This window comes from Balaenoptera acutorostrata, chromosome 1 (genome assembly GCF_949987535.1).
Source record: "Balaenoptera acutorostrata chromosome 1, mBalAcu1.1, whole genome shotgun sequence".
Lineage (NCBI taxonomy): Eukaryota > Metazoa > Chordata > Mammalia > Artiodactyla > Balaenopteridae > Balaenoptera > Balaenoptera acutorostrata.
The window spans coordinates 113,494,318-113,507,869 of record NC_080064.1 but is presented as its reverse complement, the minus strand read 5'-3'; the positions used below and the strand labels follow the sequence as shown (position 1 = coordinate 113,507,869).

Below are 13,552 nucleotides of genomic sequence, written 5' to 3'. Positions count from 1 at the left end.
AAGGTTAAATGAGGTATAGTAGTAGCCCAATCTGATAGGACTGTGGCCTTATAAGAAGAGAGATCTCTCTCGGTCTCTCTTGCTCTCTCTGCCATGTGAGAGCACAGTGAGAAGGCAGCTGTCTACAAGCCAGGAAGAGAGTCCTCACCAGAACCCGACCATGCTGACTACCTGGATCTCAGACTTCCAGCCTCCAGAACTGTGAGAAAATGAAAAGTTCTGTTGCTTAAGTCACCCAGTCAGTGGTACTTTGTTATGGTGGCCCAAGCTGACTAATGCAGACCTGTATTCAATCTGTGTACAGTCTGTCTTCAGAAAGTGGTGATGGCATGGACTCGGCCCTGAGGGGGGTGGGCCTGTGGTCTCCCTGCCCCTCCAGCCACTCCTACCCTGGCTTCCCAGGTCCCAGTGATCTGGGTCCTGCTACCTTCTTGGCCTCATCTGGTACCACCCATCACTTATTTCCTAGATTGGCCTTCTTCCTTTCATTTCTCAAATGCTCCAAGCTCTATCCTGCTTTGCAGGTGCTGTCCCCTCTGCCTGCAGTGCCTACCTTTGCAGGGTTTACCTTTTACTCAATGGTTCAATTCTCAGAGAGCCACGCCTGGACTGCCTGCCCAAGACAGCACAACTTCTACCCAGGCTGCTCTTGTTTCTTCCCAGCTGACATCACGTACTGAAATTAAATGGTTTACCTGTTTCTTATCTGTTTTTCTCCATTAGAATGTAAGCTCCATGATGATAGAGGTCTTGTTTACTTGTTCTTGCTATATCCCCAGAGCTTGGCATGGTGACTGTCACATAATAAGGACTCAACCCAGAAAGAAAGAACAAAAGAGAGAAAGAGAGAGAGAGAGAGAGAGAGAGAGAGAGAGAGAGACAGAGAAAGAACAAAAGAGCAAACTGATCTGGTAAAAGTTCCATGCCCGTGCACCCAGCATCCCTTGAAGTAGATCCAAAGCACCTTGATTACCACAATTTATCCCTCATTATAACTAGAGGCCAACTGGTCCAGCCAACGGTTTTTCAACTGAAGGGTTCTATGGAGGGGTATGGGCCACCACAGAGAGCTAGGCAGAGGACGAGGTGAATGAGTTGGCCTTTTTTTTTTTCTTTTTGAATTTTATTTTATTTATTTTTTATACAACAGGTTCTTATTAGTTATCCATTTTATACATATTAGTGTATACAAGTCAATCACAGTCTCCCAATTCATCCCACCACCACCCCCCCCTCCTGCCACTTTCCTCCCTTGGTGTCCGTACGTTTGTTCTCTACATCTGTGTCTCTATTTCTGTCCTGCAAACCAGTTCATCTATGCCATTTTTCTAGGTTCCACATATATGCGTTAATATATGATATTTGTTTTTCTCTTTCTGACTTACTTCACTCTGTATGACAGTCTCTAGATCCATCCACCTCTTTACAAATGACCCAATTTTGTTCCTTTTTATGGCTGAGTAATATTCCATTGTATATATATACCACATCTTACTTATCCATTCATCTGTCGATGGGCATTTAGTTTTCTTCCATGCCCTGGCTATTGTTAATAGTGCTGCAATGAACATTGGGGTGCATGTGTCTTTTTGAATTATGGTTTTCTCTGGGTGTATGCCCAGTAGTGCGATTGCTGGGTCATATGGTAGTTCTATTTTTAGTTTTTTAAGGAACCTCCATACTGTTCTCCATAGTGGCTGTATCAATTTACATTCCCACCAACAGTGCAAGAGGGTTCCCTTTTCTCCACACCCTCTCCAGCATTTACTGTTTGTAGATTTTTTGATGATGGCCATTCTGACTGGTGTGTGGTGATGCCTCATTGTGGTTTTGATTTGCATTTCTCTAATGACTGGTGATGTTGAGCATCCTTTCATGTGTTTGTTGGCAATCTGTATATCTTCTTTGGAGAAATGTCTATTTAGGTCTTCTGCCCATTTTTGGATTGGGTTGTTTTTTTTTTTTTTTTTGATATTGAGCTGCATGAGCTGCTTGTAAATTTTGGAGATTAATCCTTTGGCAGTTGCTTCATTTGCAAATATTTTCTCCAGTTCTGAGGGTTGTCTTTTCATCGTTTGTAGTTTCCTTTGCTTTGCAAAAGCTTTTAAGTTTCATTAAGTCCCATTTGTTTATTTTTGTTTTTGTTTCCATTACTCTAGGAGATGGATCAAAAAAGATCTTGCTGTGATTTATGTCAAAGAGTGTTCTTCCTATGTTTTCCTCTAAGAGTTTTATAGTGTCCAGTCTTACATTTAGGTCTGTAATCCATTTTGAGTTTATTTTTGTGTATGGTGTTAGGGAGTGTTCTAATTTCATTCTTTTACATGTAGCTGTCCAGTTTTCCCAGCATCACTTACTGAAGAGACTGTCTTTTCTCCATTGTATATCTTTGCCTCCTTTGTCATAGATTAGTTGACCATAGGTGCGTGGGTTTATCTCTGGGCTTTCTATCCTGTTCCATTGATCTATATTTCTGTTTTTGTGCCAGTACCATATTGTCTTGATTATTGTAGCTTTGTAGTATTGTCTGAAGTCCAGGAGCCTGATTCCTCCAGCTCCGTTTTTTTCCCTCAAGACTGCTTTTGCTATTAAGGGTCTTTTGTGTCTCCATACAAATTTTAAGATTTTTTGTTCTGGTTCTGTGAAAAATGCCATTGGTAATTTGATAGTGATTGCACTGAATCTGTAGATTGCTTTGGGTAGTATAGTCATTTTCACAATGTTGATTTGTCCAGTCCAAGAACATGGTATATCTCTCCATCTGTTTGTATAACCTTTAATTTTTTTCATCAGTGTCTTATAGTTTTCTGCATACAGGTCTTTTGTCTCCTTAGGTAGGTTTATTCCTAGGTATTTTATTCTTTTTGTTGCAGTGGTAAATGGGAGTGTTTCCTTAATTTCTCTTTCAGATTTTTCATCATTAGTGTATAGGAATGCAAGAGATTACTGTGCATTAATTTTGTATCCTGCAACTTTACCAAATTCGTTGATTAGCTCTAATAGTTTTCTGGTGGCATCTTTAGGATTCTGTGTATAGTATCATGTCATCTGCAAACAGTGACAGTTTTACTTCTTCTTTTCCAATTTGTATTCCTTTTATTTCTTTTTCTTCTATGATTGCCGAGGCTAGGACTTCCAAAACTATGTTGAATAATAGTGGTGAGAGTGAACATCCTTGTTCTGTTCTTAGAGGAAATGGTTTCAGTTTTTCACCATTGAGAATGATGTTTGCTGTGGGTTTGTCATATATGGCCTTTATTATGTTGAGGTAGTTTCCCTCTATGCCCACTTTCTGGAGAGTTTTTATTATAAATGGGTGTTGAATTTTGTCAAAAGCTTTTTCTGCATCTATTGAGATGATCATATGGTTTTTCTTCTTCAATTTATTAATATGGTGTATCAATTTGATTGATTTGCATATATTGAAGAATCCTTGCATCCCTGGGATAAATCCCACTTGATCATGGTGTATGATTCTTTTAATGTGTTGTTGGATTCTGTTTGCTAGTATTTTGTTGAGGATTTTTGCATCTATACTCATCAGTGATATTGGTCTGTAATTTTATTTTTTTGTGGTATGTTTGTCTGGTTTTCGTATCAGGGTGATGGTGGCCTCATAGAATGAATTTGGGAGTGTTCCTTCCTCCCCAGTTTTTTGGAAGAGTTTGAGAAGGATGGGTGTTAGCTCTTCTCTAAATGTTTGATAGAAGTCACCTGTGAAGCCATCTGGTCCTGGACTTTTGTTTGTTGGAAGATTTTTAATCACAGTTTCAATTTCATTACTTGTTATTTGTTTGTTCATATTTTCTGTTTCTTCCTGGTTCAGTCTTAGAAGGTTATACCTTTCTAAGAATTTGTCTATTTCTTCCAGGTTGTCCATTTTATTGGCATAGAGTTGCTTGTAATAGTCTCTTAGGATGCTTTGCTTTATGTGGTGTCTGTTGTAACTTCTCCTTTTCCGTTTCTAATTTTATTGATTTGAGTTCTCTCCCTCTTTTTCTTGATGTGTTTGGCTAATGGTTTATCAATTTTGTTTATCTTCTCAAAGAACCAGCTTTTAGTTTTATTGATCTTTGCTATTATTTTCTTTGTTTCTATTTCATTTATTTCTGCTCTTATCTTTATGATTTCTTTCCTTCTGCTAACTTTGGGTTTTGTTTGTTCTTCTTTCTGTTGTTCCTTTAGGTGTAAGGTTAGACTGTTTATTTGAGATTTTTCTTGTTTCTTGAGGTAGGCTTGTATTGCTATAAACTTCCCTCATAGAACTGCTTTTGCTGCATCCCATAGGTTTTGGATCGTCGTGTTTTCGTTGTCATTTGTTTCTAGGTATTTTTTGATTTCCTCTTTGATTTCTTCAGTGATCTCTTGGTTATTTAGTAATGTATTGTTTAGCCTCCATGTGGTTGTGTTTTTTTCATTTTTTTCCTTGTAATTGACTTCTAATCTTATAGCGTTGTGGTCAATACAGATACTTGATATGATTTCAATTTTCTTAAATTTACTGAGGCTTTATTTGTGACCCAAGATGTGATCTATCCTGGAGAATGTTCCATGAGCACTTGAGAAGAAAGTGTAATCTGCTGTTTCTGGATGGAATGTCCTATAAGTATCAATTAAATCTATTCCGTCTATTGTGTCATTTAAAGCTTCTGTTTCCTTATTTATTTTCTGTTTGGATGATCTGTCCATTGGTGTAAGTGAGGTGTTAAAGTCCCCCAGTATTATTGTGTTACTGTCTATTTCCTCTTTTATAGCTGTTAGAAGTTGCCTTATGTATTGAGGTGCTCCTATGTTGGGTACATATATATTCATAGTTGTTATATCTTCTTCTTGGATTGATCCCTTGATCATTATGTAGTGTCCTTCCTTGTCTCTTGTAACATTCTTTATTTTAAAGTCTAGTTTATCTGCTGTGAGTATTGCTACTCCAGCTTTCTTTTGATTTCCATTTGCATGGCATATCTTTTTCCATCCCCTCACTTTCAGTCTGTATGTGTCCCTAGGACTGAAGTGGGTCTCTTGTAGACAGCATAAATCTGGGTCTTGTTTTTGTATCCATTCAGCAAACCTGTGTCTTTTGGTTGGAGCATTTAATCCCTTCATGTTTAAGGTAATTATTGATATGTATGTTCCTATTACATTTTCTTAGTTGTTATGGGTTTGTTTTTGTAGGTCCTTTTCTTCTCTTGCGTTTCCCACTTAGAGAAGTTCCATTAGCATTTGTTGTAGAGCTGGTTTGGTGGTGCTGAATTCTCTTAGCTTTTGCTTGTCTGTAAAGCTTTTGATTTCTCCATCGAATCTGAATGAGATCCTTGCCGGGTAGAGAAATCTTGGTTGTAGGTTTTTCCCTTTCATCACTTTAATCCCTTTCATCACTTTAAATATATCATGCCACTGCCTTCCGGCTTGTAGAGTTTCAGCTGAGAAATCAGCTGTTAACCTTATGGGAGTTCCCTTGTATGTTATTTGTCGTTTTTCCCTTGCTGCTTTCAATCATTTTTCTTTGTCTTTAATTTTTGCCAGTTTGATTACTATGTGTCTCAGAGTGTTTCTCCTTGGGTTTATCCTGCCTGGGACTCTCTGTGCTTCCTGGACTTGGGTGGCTATTTCCTTTCCCATGTTAGGGAAGTTTTCTACTATAATCTCTTCAAATATTTTCTCGGGTCCTTTCTCTCTCTCTTCTCCTTCTGGGACCCCTATAATGCGAATGTTGTTGAGTTTAATGTTGTCCCAGAGATCTGTTAGGCTGTCTTCATTTCTTTTCATTCTTTTTTTTTTTATTCTGTTCTGCGGCAATGAATTCCACCATGTTTCTTCCAGGTCACTTATCTGTTCTTCTGCCTCAGTTATGCTGCTATTGATTCCTTCTAGTGTATTTTTCATTTCAGTTATTATATTGTTCATCTCTGTTTGTTTGTTCTTTAATTCTTCTAGGTCTTTGTTAAACATTTCTTGCATCTTCTCGATCTTTGCCTCCATTCTTTTCCGAGGTCCGGGATCATCTTCACTATCATTATTCTGAATTCTTTTTCTATAAGGTTGCCTATCTCCACTTCATTTAGTTGTTTTTCTGGGGTTTTATCTTGTTCCTTCATCTTGTACATAGCCCTCTGCCTTTTCATATTGCCTATCTATCTGTGAATGTGGTTTTTGTTCCACAGGCTGCAGGAGTGTAGTTCTTCTTGCTTCTGCTGTCTGCCCTCTCATGATTGGCCTTTGAATGCTCTTTTCTACCCTTTCAACCAGTAGAGCTCTGAGTTTATCTGATTCCTATATTGGGCTTTAGTGAAAAATCTCACTAGAAGAAACAGCTCCACAGCTAGGAGAAAATGGAAAACCACAAATTGGATCCAACCCTTTATCTTACAGAGGAAGAATCTGAGGACCAGTGAGGGAAAAGGACTTGCCCATGCACAGATGGTCATTGGCAGAGCACTGTATCCCCAGTGGTGCCATGGTCAGGCACTATTCTTGTTAACAATTCTTGTTATGTGAGTGAAAAATACTGGCTTCCTCAAATGCTATAACTTAGCTTTTACTCCCTATGAACTGGGGACAAGAAAGGGCTTATGGTCACCACTGGTCTCTGGCAGTCCCGAACAAACTTCAGGCTCAAGGGTCCCATGAGTTCTCATGCCCACTTCAGGAGACCACACATGAACTCTGCTAGGGGCACTCAGGAGAACCCTGGCCAGGCCAAAGAGCCACCAAAGAACATTACACATGGCCCAGTAAGTCACAGCAGTTTCAGAAGGGGAGGATTTCTTCTTAGAAAGACTCAGAGCTGGCTAGCATGGACTCCAGCCCTCTTAGAGTCTTGTTGGTGGTAGAATGATAGACTTTTCTGACAGCCCCCTTACTTGCTGACCTCTCTTCTACCTTCCCTTCTTTTCCTTCCTCCTTTTCTTCAGCTAGTTCCAAGGAGCATTTGCTGACTGGAAATTTTATGTTAGCCATTACTGCAAACCCAGACATTCATTTCATCACTGGCAATCAGCTCTTGTCCTTGGGGAAAACTAATTAGGTATTACAGGACTTTAGATGTCGTTTCCGTGGAAACCCCCATAGTAATGGTGTACATGCAGAATATATGCTCTAGGGAGTTTGGGGAAAAAATGTATATATTATTACTGGATTTTAAGAATATCTTTAATTTTTTTCTCTTGCTTTTTTTCTGCATATATGTTTTGTAAATCATGGAAATTTTCCCTGGATTTTTTTCTCTCACAGAGAGAGAATAGTAGAGAACACAAGGGCCTTTTCCATTTTCTCTCTTTTAATTAAAAAAAATTCATAGTTGCGCAAGAATGAAAGTTTTTCAGATGGGTCAGAAAACGTCTAAGCAGGATCTCCCCTAATAGCTGAGAACATTTTAAGGAAAGACATTTCTTAAATAAAGAATTGAAAAGGCCTCAAGTCTTTCAAAATAGAAGGGGGAAACTAGCAAATCCAATTAATCAACTCCAAATGTATTTACACTAAAGGGGAAAAAAATAAAGGGCAGGTTCTCTGGTGCTTGTTGCTCTGTCAGGTTGACACTGGGGGATCCGGGACATTCTCCTTGTCTCCCTGTCGAGACAGCCTGTTTCCAGTCCTGCAGCTAACTCATGGTGGGCTCCAGTGATTGCACCTGAAATGACCTGTCCTGGGGTGACCAGATGGCCCTTCAGAGTTGGCCCTCATGGTGAGCTGGTGAACCACACAATTACTCTGTGAGAAACTCCAATGTGGGAAGCATGCAGACCTGGTCTGACTGGTGCAGATGGAAGAGCCCAGCAGACTTTACAGAGAGGGAGCCTGTTACACACCCATGTGCCACAGCTAAAATTCAAGTGTTCCTGGAGAACCCATAAATAACTGAACTGTTTTCTTTGATACCTCTAATTGGCCACTCAAGGATGGAATGCCCACATTGACCTTTTTGCTAGCTGCCAGCTGATCAATTTACCCCCCAAATTTGCCAACAAGATTTACTGTTCCCAGAGTCCCTGCGGTTTTTCTTCTTCACACCTGATAAATTCTGTTTTGCCTTCGCTCCTCGATTCAGTCTACCAGATGACTTCCTCGCCTGTGAGAAACACATTGCATGCAAAATAACTGAGCTGCTTGCAAAATAATTTTTTAAATGCTTTGATTTATTCTTTGATATATGAAATGATGTGTCCACTGGGTGGGGCAGGGCTGGGGGAAGCTGGCATGGCCCTTGATCATGATCTCCTCTTCATCCAGTTACCCAGTTACTTGAGATAGAATGGCCGGCCCTGTCTGATTAACTATGCGGGGTGGGAGGGTGGGGGTGGAAGTTCCTTCTAGGGGCTGTGGCATGAGAAGTTAAAAGAGAAGTGTTGGGCATGGCAGGCAAATCACCCGACTTCTAATATGCGTGCTAAGTAAACGCGTGAATTAGATTTGTTTATGTATTACTTTTGTTGCATGACAAAGCACCCCCAAAATTAATGACTTAAAACAATAATCATTTAGCTCACGATTGTGTGGGTCAGCAATCAGGGCAAGGCTCAGCTTGGTAGTTCTTCTGCTGTCTCACCTGGGGTGAGCTTCTGTCATGCAGCTGGTCAAGGATGGCCTCACTTGCGTGCCTGGCAGCTGGTGCTGGCTGTAGGCTGGGGTGATGGGGAAAATGGGGCCACGTGTCTACAGCAAGCCCCATCGCACTGACATTCTACAAACCTCAGCTACATCACATTCTCTAATGTCCCTTTGGCCAAAGGAAGGCACAAGGCCAGGTTCAGATTCAAGGGAGAAATGGACTGTACCCCTTGAGAAATGGACTGTATGTACCTCTTGCTGGGAGGAGAAGCAAAGTCACATGTGAAGAAAGAAACAAACGGGATTGGAGGAATTGGTGGCATTTTGGTAGCACCATACCAGGTTTGTCTGATACAGGCCTTCCAAGCACTACTGAATCCCTATCTTGCCTAAGAAACTTTCCATGATGGGCCCTTATCATGCCTCTCTTATGCTAGAGCTCCTTGAGGTTGTGAGCTGATTCATGGGACATGTGTCTGATTAATATTTATGTCACCACAGTGTTCTCACCTAGTTGGTTCTTTTTCATAGAGGTATAATCGACAAATAAAATTGTATAGTGTACAATGTGATGATTTCATATATGTATACATTGTGAAATGATTACCACAGTCAAGTTAGTTAACACATCTACCCCCTCACATCGTTACCTTTTTTTTTTTTTTTTTGAGAACACTTATGATCTGCTCTCTTAGCAAATTTCAAGTATTGGTTGGTTCTTACTAATTATTTTATTGAATTGAGTTGAGTTGAATTGACTGAGTTGGTTCTCCTTTCTTTCTAATTACAAGCTCCTTGAAGGCAAGTTTGGAATTGCTCTCTCACATAAAAATCTCCCTCCCAAAGCTCTTGGAATTATACCAACAGGCTGAAAATCCCACAGGCTCTTAGAACCAGTTAAGTGGCAGAGGATCAGGTCTGGAGCCAGCTCTGTTCAGGACACTATCTGGGGTAAGAGTGGGACTTGCAGGTGACCACAGGCCCTGGCACCAAAGCATTCCATCTTCAGGCCGGCCATACCCCAAATGAGCGGCATCACCGTGTGAGGCTAAGGAAGCAGAAAGATACAGCAGTTTGGAGATCGTGGCTTTCCTTCCTCACTCAGGGGAAACCCGGGCCAGGTCAGGAGGAAACATGTTTGTCAGCCCCCGACCTCTGAGACTTCTACTCTGTGACAGCTCAGAGCGGACCCCACCACCTGAACCCCCGAGGGCCCTCTGGCACCCCCTGCCCCATGCCAGATCCCATCCACATCACCTCAGCACTCTTCCAAAATTCATCAGGGTGACCAGTCAGGCTGCTCTAGAACCAGGCCTGGGTGGCTGAGACCCAAATGGAGGGAAGGACAGTCCTTTGCCACCCTCCCCACTCTGGTCCAGCAGTGCTCCAGCACTTCTCCAGCACTTTCTAAGGCTTGGAGATCACCTGTGACCCTTTATTCCAGATTGGACCACCCCCTGGGAACAGGAGGATGTCCCTCCCATGGCATAAGATAAATCGTCAGGTACTTCATTACTCACAGGCTTAGCAATGAGTTTTCTACGGGAGTTTCCATTCTGGGTGGTGAACAAGGGCCACTGGCCACCTGTCCTTTTCTTCACATGACACAGTCATTCACCCACCCACCCCTTTACTCACTACAATTCTATAGACTGCCCACTGTGTACCAGGACCATCTCAGCCCTTGGGGAGAGGTGAGATGAGCCAGGCGTCGGTCCTGTCCCCTGGGAGCTCATGTGCCCTGAGACCACACACGAGGTCTGCATAGGACCACGGAATAAGGGCTCTTCAGAGCACAAGGTACCTCGGGGATCATCCAACCTATCCCCTCATTCCTCAGAGGAGGAAACTGAGCCCAAGAGAGGGGAGTTTAGTCATCCAGGGTCACACAGTAAGCAGTAGTTATTGATTCACTACGCAAGAATTTACCCAACACCTATATATGCTAAGATCTGGGCTGACACTGGAGATACCACAGGGAACAAGGTGGACACAGCCCTGTCCCTTTGGCACTCCAGCTGTGACTGGTGGGTCTCAATCCAGGTTACACTTTAGGCTTACCCAAGGAAGCTTAAGAAAAATCCCAATGCCTCATGCCCAGAGATTCAGACTGGCCTGGTCTGGGGTCCAAGTGTGGGTACTTTTAAACAAGTTCTCCAAGTGATTCTGATGTGCAGACAGGTCAAGAACCACTGCTCTGGGGTGGGGGAGACAGGCAAAAACCAAGTAAATATGAATAAATACGTAACTGAAATTTGTGACTTGTAAGGAATGAACAGGATGCTGAGTGAGGACATGGCAGGGTGGGGTACTGTTATCTGCCTAAGTCTGATTGAGGCTGCACTTGGAGAACTGTGGTTCTAGGGATCAGATGGGAGCAAGCACAAGGGCGTCCTCATATGGGACAGCAATGGAATCTTCTGGGCCGTATTGCCCACCCTGCTGATCCACAGATCCCTGCACTGGAGCCCTGTCTAGCAGACGCTCTCAATCTGCACCCTGAAATATCTCCCCGCTGGCCCCCATACATACTATTTATGAGTGCCTCCCAGGCCAGCCGGATTCATAATCCCTCACATTTTAAGAGTATAGTCATCCCTCAGTATCCACAGGGGATTGGTTTCAGGAAACCCTGTGGATACCAAAATCTGAGGATGCCCAAGTCCCTTATATAAAATGGTGTAGGACCCTCAGCCCTCCGGATCCACAGTTCTTCAGCCATGGATATGGAGGTCCAACTGTAGCTGGTAAAGCACATTCCCTCTTATCTGTATTATTGGATCCTAATGCTAATCCCGTGCGATGGACAGGGTCAAGGTTAATAGTCTGATGATAGAGATGTAGAAATAGGCTCAGAGAAGTGGTGTGACCTGCCTAAGATCACACAGCTAGTATCTGGATGTGTGAGACTTCAGTCTAGCTCGCCAGCCTCCAACTCCACTACCCATGTCGTCCCCCGACCCCAAGCCTTGCGCCAGGAAACTGAAACAGAAGCGGGGCACCTGGGAGGCAGGTGGGGACACCACCCCGGGGCCAGCACCCTCCTGTCAAGCTGGGCAGAACCGCCAATGTGCCTCACCTTTAACTTGGATGGTATACAACCTCATTCTCCATCAGGAAGTCCAAGGAACCTGTGACTCTTTACTTCAGTTCCTGCCCAGAATGAACCCGGTTGCTATAGTAACCTGATGCCGTTCTTTCTTATACGGTGGATGTTTTCATTTTGTATTTGAAGAGTCTGGCCAGGCAGTCGCGTTGCCATGGCTCGGCCTGTCAGCAGCAGTTAGAAGCAGAGGGAACCCTTTGAGCAGCCTCTAGGTCCCTCTAATTGATGGTGGAAACCCGTGTCTGGAAAACCCCCCGGCTCAGTTGCACTGGGGAAGGACGGAGGGGGAGTCTCGGCTGGTGTTGTGCTGGGTACCCTCTCCTGTTCAGGGAGCACACCTTCCTAATTACAGCCGCCTGGGCAGAGGTCGGCCCCTCAGCCACTTGCTCCCATAGAGCCTTCTAGTTCCCCCCCATGATCTTCATCACAGGGGGTCATGCTCAGAGCTGTTTCCTTGAACCCTGAATGCTCAGCCCCCTGGCAAATAGAGGGCCTCCAACATATGTTTGTTGAATGAATGGATGAATGAATGAGCTTTTGTAGTTTATGAAGCCCTTCATACCCATTATCTCCCTTATTCCCCATTATAGCTGTGTGAGGTCCCAGGGCAGGAGGAAGGGGAAACTGTTGTCCAGAAAGGTGAGGGAGGTGCTCTCACAGGCTGCCTCCCTTCCCTGTGCACTTTTGCAGGTGCCCTTGCCTCTGGGCAGCCCACTGAGTTGCCTGGCACTTGCTCCATGCGGGAGACAAATGTCACAGGCACACCCTAAAAGCAAGGCAAGCAGGAGACCCCTGTTCAAGTCATGTGACTTGATTGGTTCACCTTGAATTTGTCTCAGACATGACACAGATCCTTTTTTTTTTTTTTTAAGATTTTTTTTTGATGTGGACCATTTTTTAAGTCTTTAATGAATTTGTTACAGTATTACTTCTGTTTTGTGTTTTGGTTTTTTGGCCACGAGGCACATGGGATCTTAGCTCCCCGACCAGGGATCGAACCCACACCCACTGCGCTGGAAGGCAAAGTCTTAACCACTGGACCACCAGGGAAGTCCCCCGACACAGATCCCTTGATGGGCCCTTTTCACCCTCAGAGGCCCCAGACATGGGTGCCACAGTTTTCTCTCCTGGGTCTGTGGTTGTGGGCATGGTGGCCTGGAGGGCAGGCAGTGAAGGAGGGAGAAGAGAAGGGTGCTTGGTGACTAACTTCAAAACACAGCAGAATGTTTCTTTGGCCCAAACCGTAGAGGAAACAGTGGGACACACAGAGTAAAGGGCCTCTGCATTCCTAAACTCCCTGTGAAGTGGGGTGAAGTGTGAGGGCAAGGAAGGCTTAGCTCAGCCTTCAGCCAGCATGCCCAATCCACGCTGACACAAACTCTCTGTTACTCCCTCCATGCTGAGGGTGTATTTCCAGGTTAAATCAAACTTCTTCCACCCAACCCTGGCCCCAACATTAATTTCTTTCTAACGCAGCCTAATTTCCTTCTGGCCATGAATCCTTCCCAGGATTATCATGAGGATAAACGCTTCCATCGCCTCTCATAAGTGAGGCGCATACCTGTCCAGGAGGCCCCCATGCCCAGCACAGGCCCCTGATTGCAGGCCTCACCTTCTAAGAATCAGAACCTTCAGATGTTCAAGGTAGACCTCAGAGGCCTCGCATTTCACAGATGTGGAGACTGGGGCCACGGAGGGGAAGAACGTGAGGCCCCCTTCACAGTCATTAGGTGTGGGAGACCCCCCACTGTGGGACCTCCTTGAGAACAAGCCTGGGCCTTCCCAGTATGCGAACCCAGCACTGAGCCCAGGCTGGGCACATAGCAGGTGCTCACTGAAGGCTTGTTTCAGCTGCTTTGCCAGTCCTCCTGGTGCGACAGTGGGAGCCTCATCTTCATG

General features: G+C 43.8%; 1 protein-coding gene across 4 annotated transcripts in view; it reads left to right on the top strand.

The window, feature by feature from the left end:
- KCNN3 (potassium calcium-activated channel subfamily N member 3) overlaps nucleotides 1–13,552 on the top strand; it is a 188,003-nt gene that overhangs the window by 107,200 nt on the left and 67,251 nt on the right. The window lies entirely within an intron of this gene.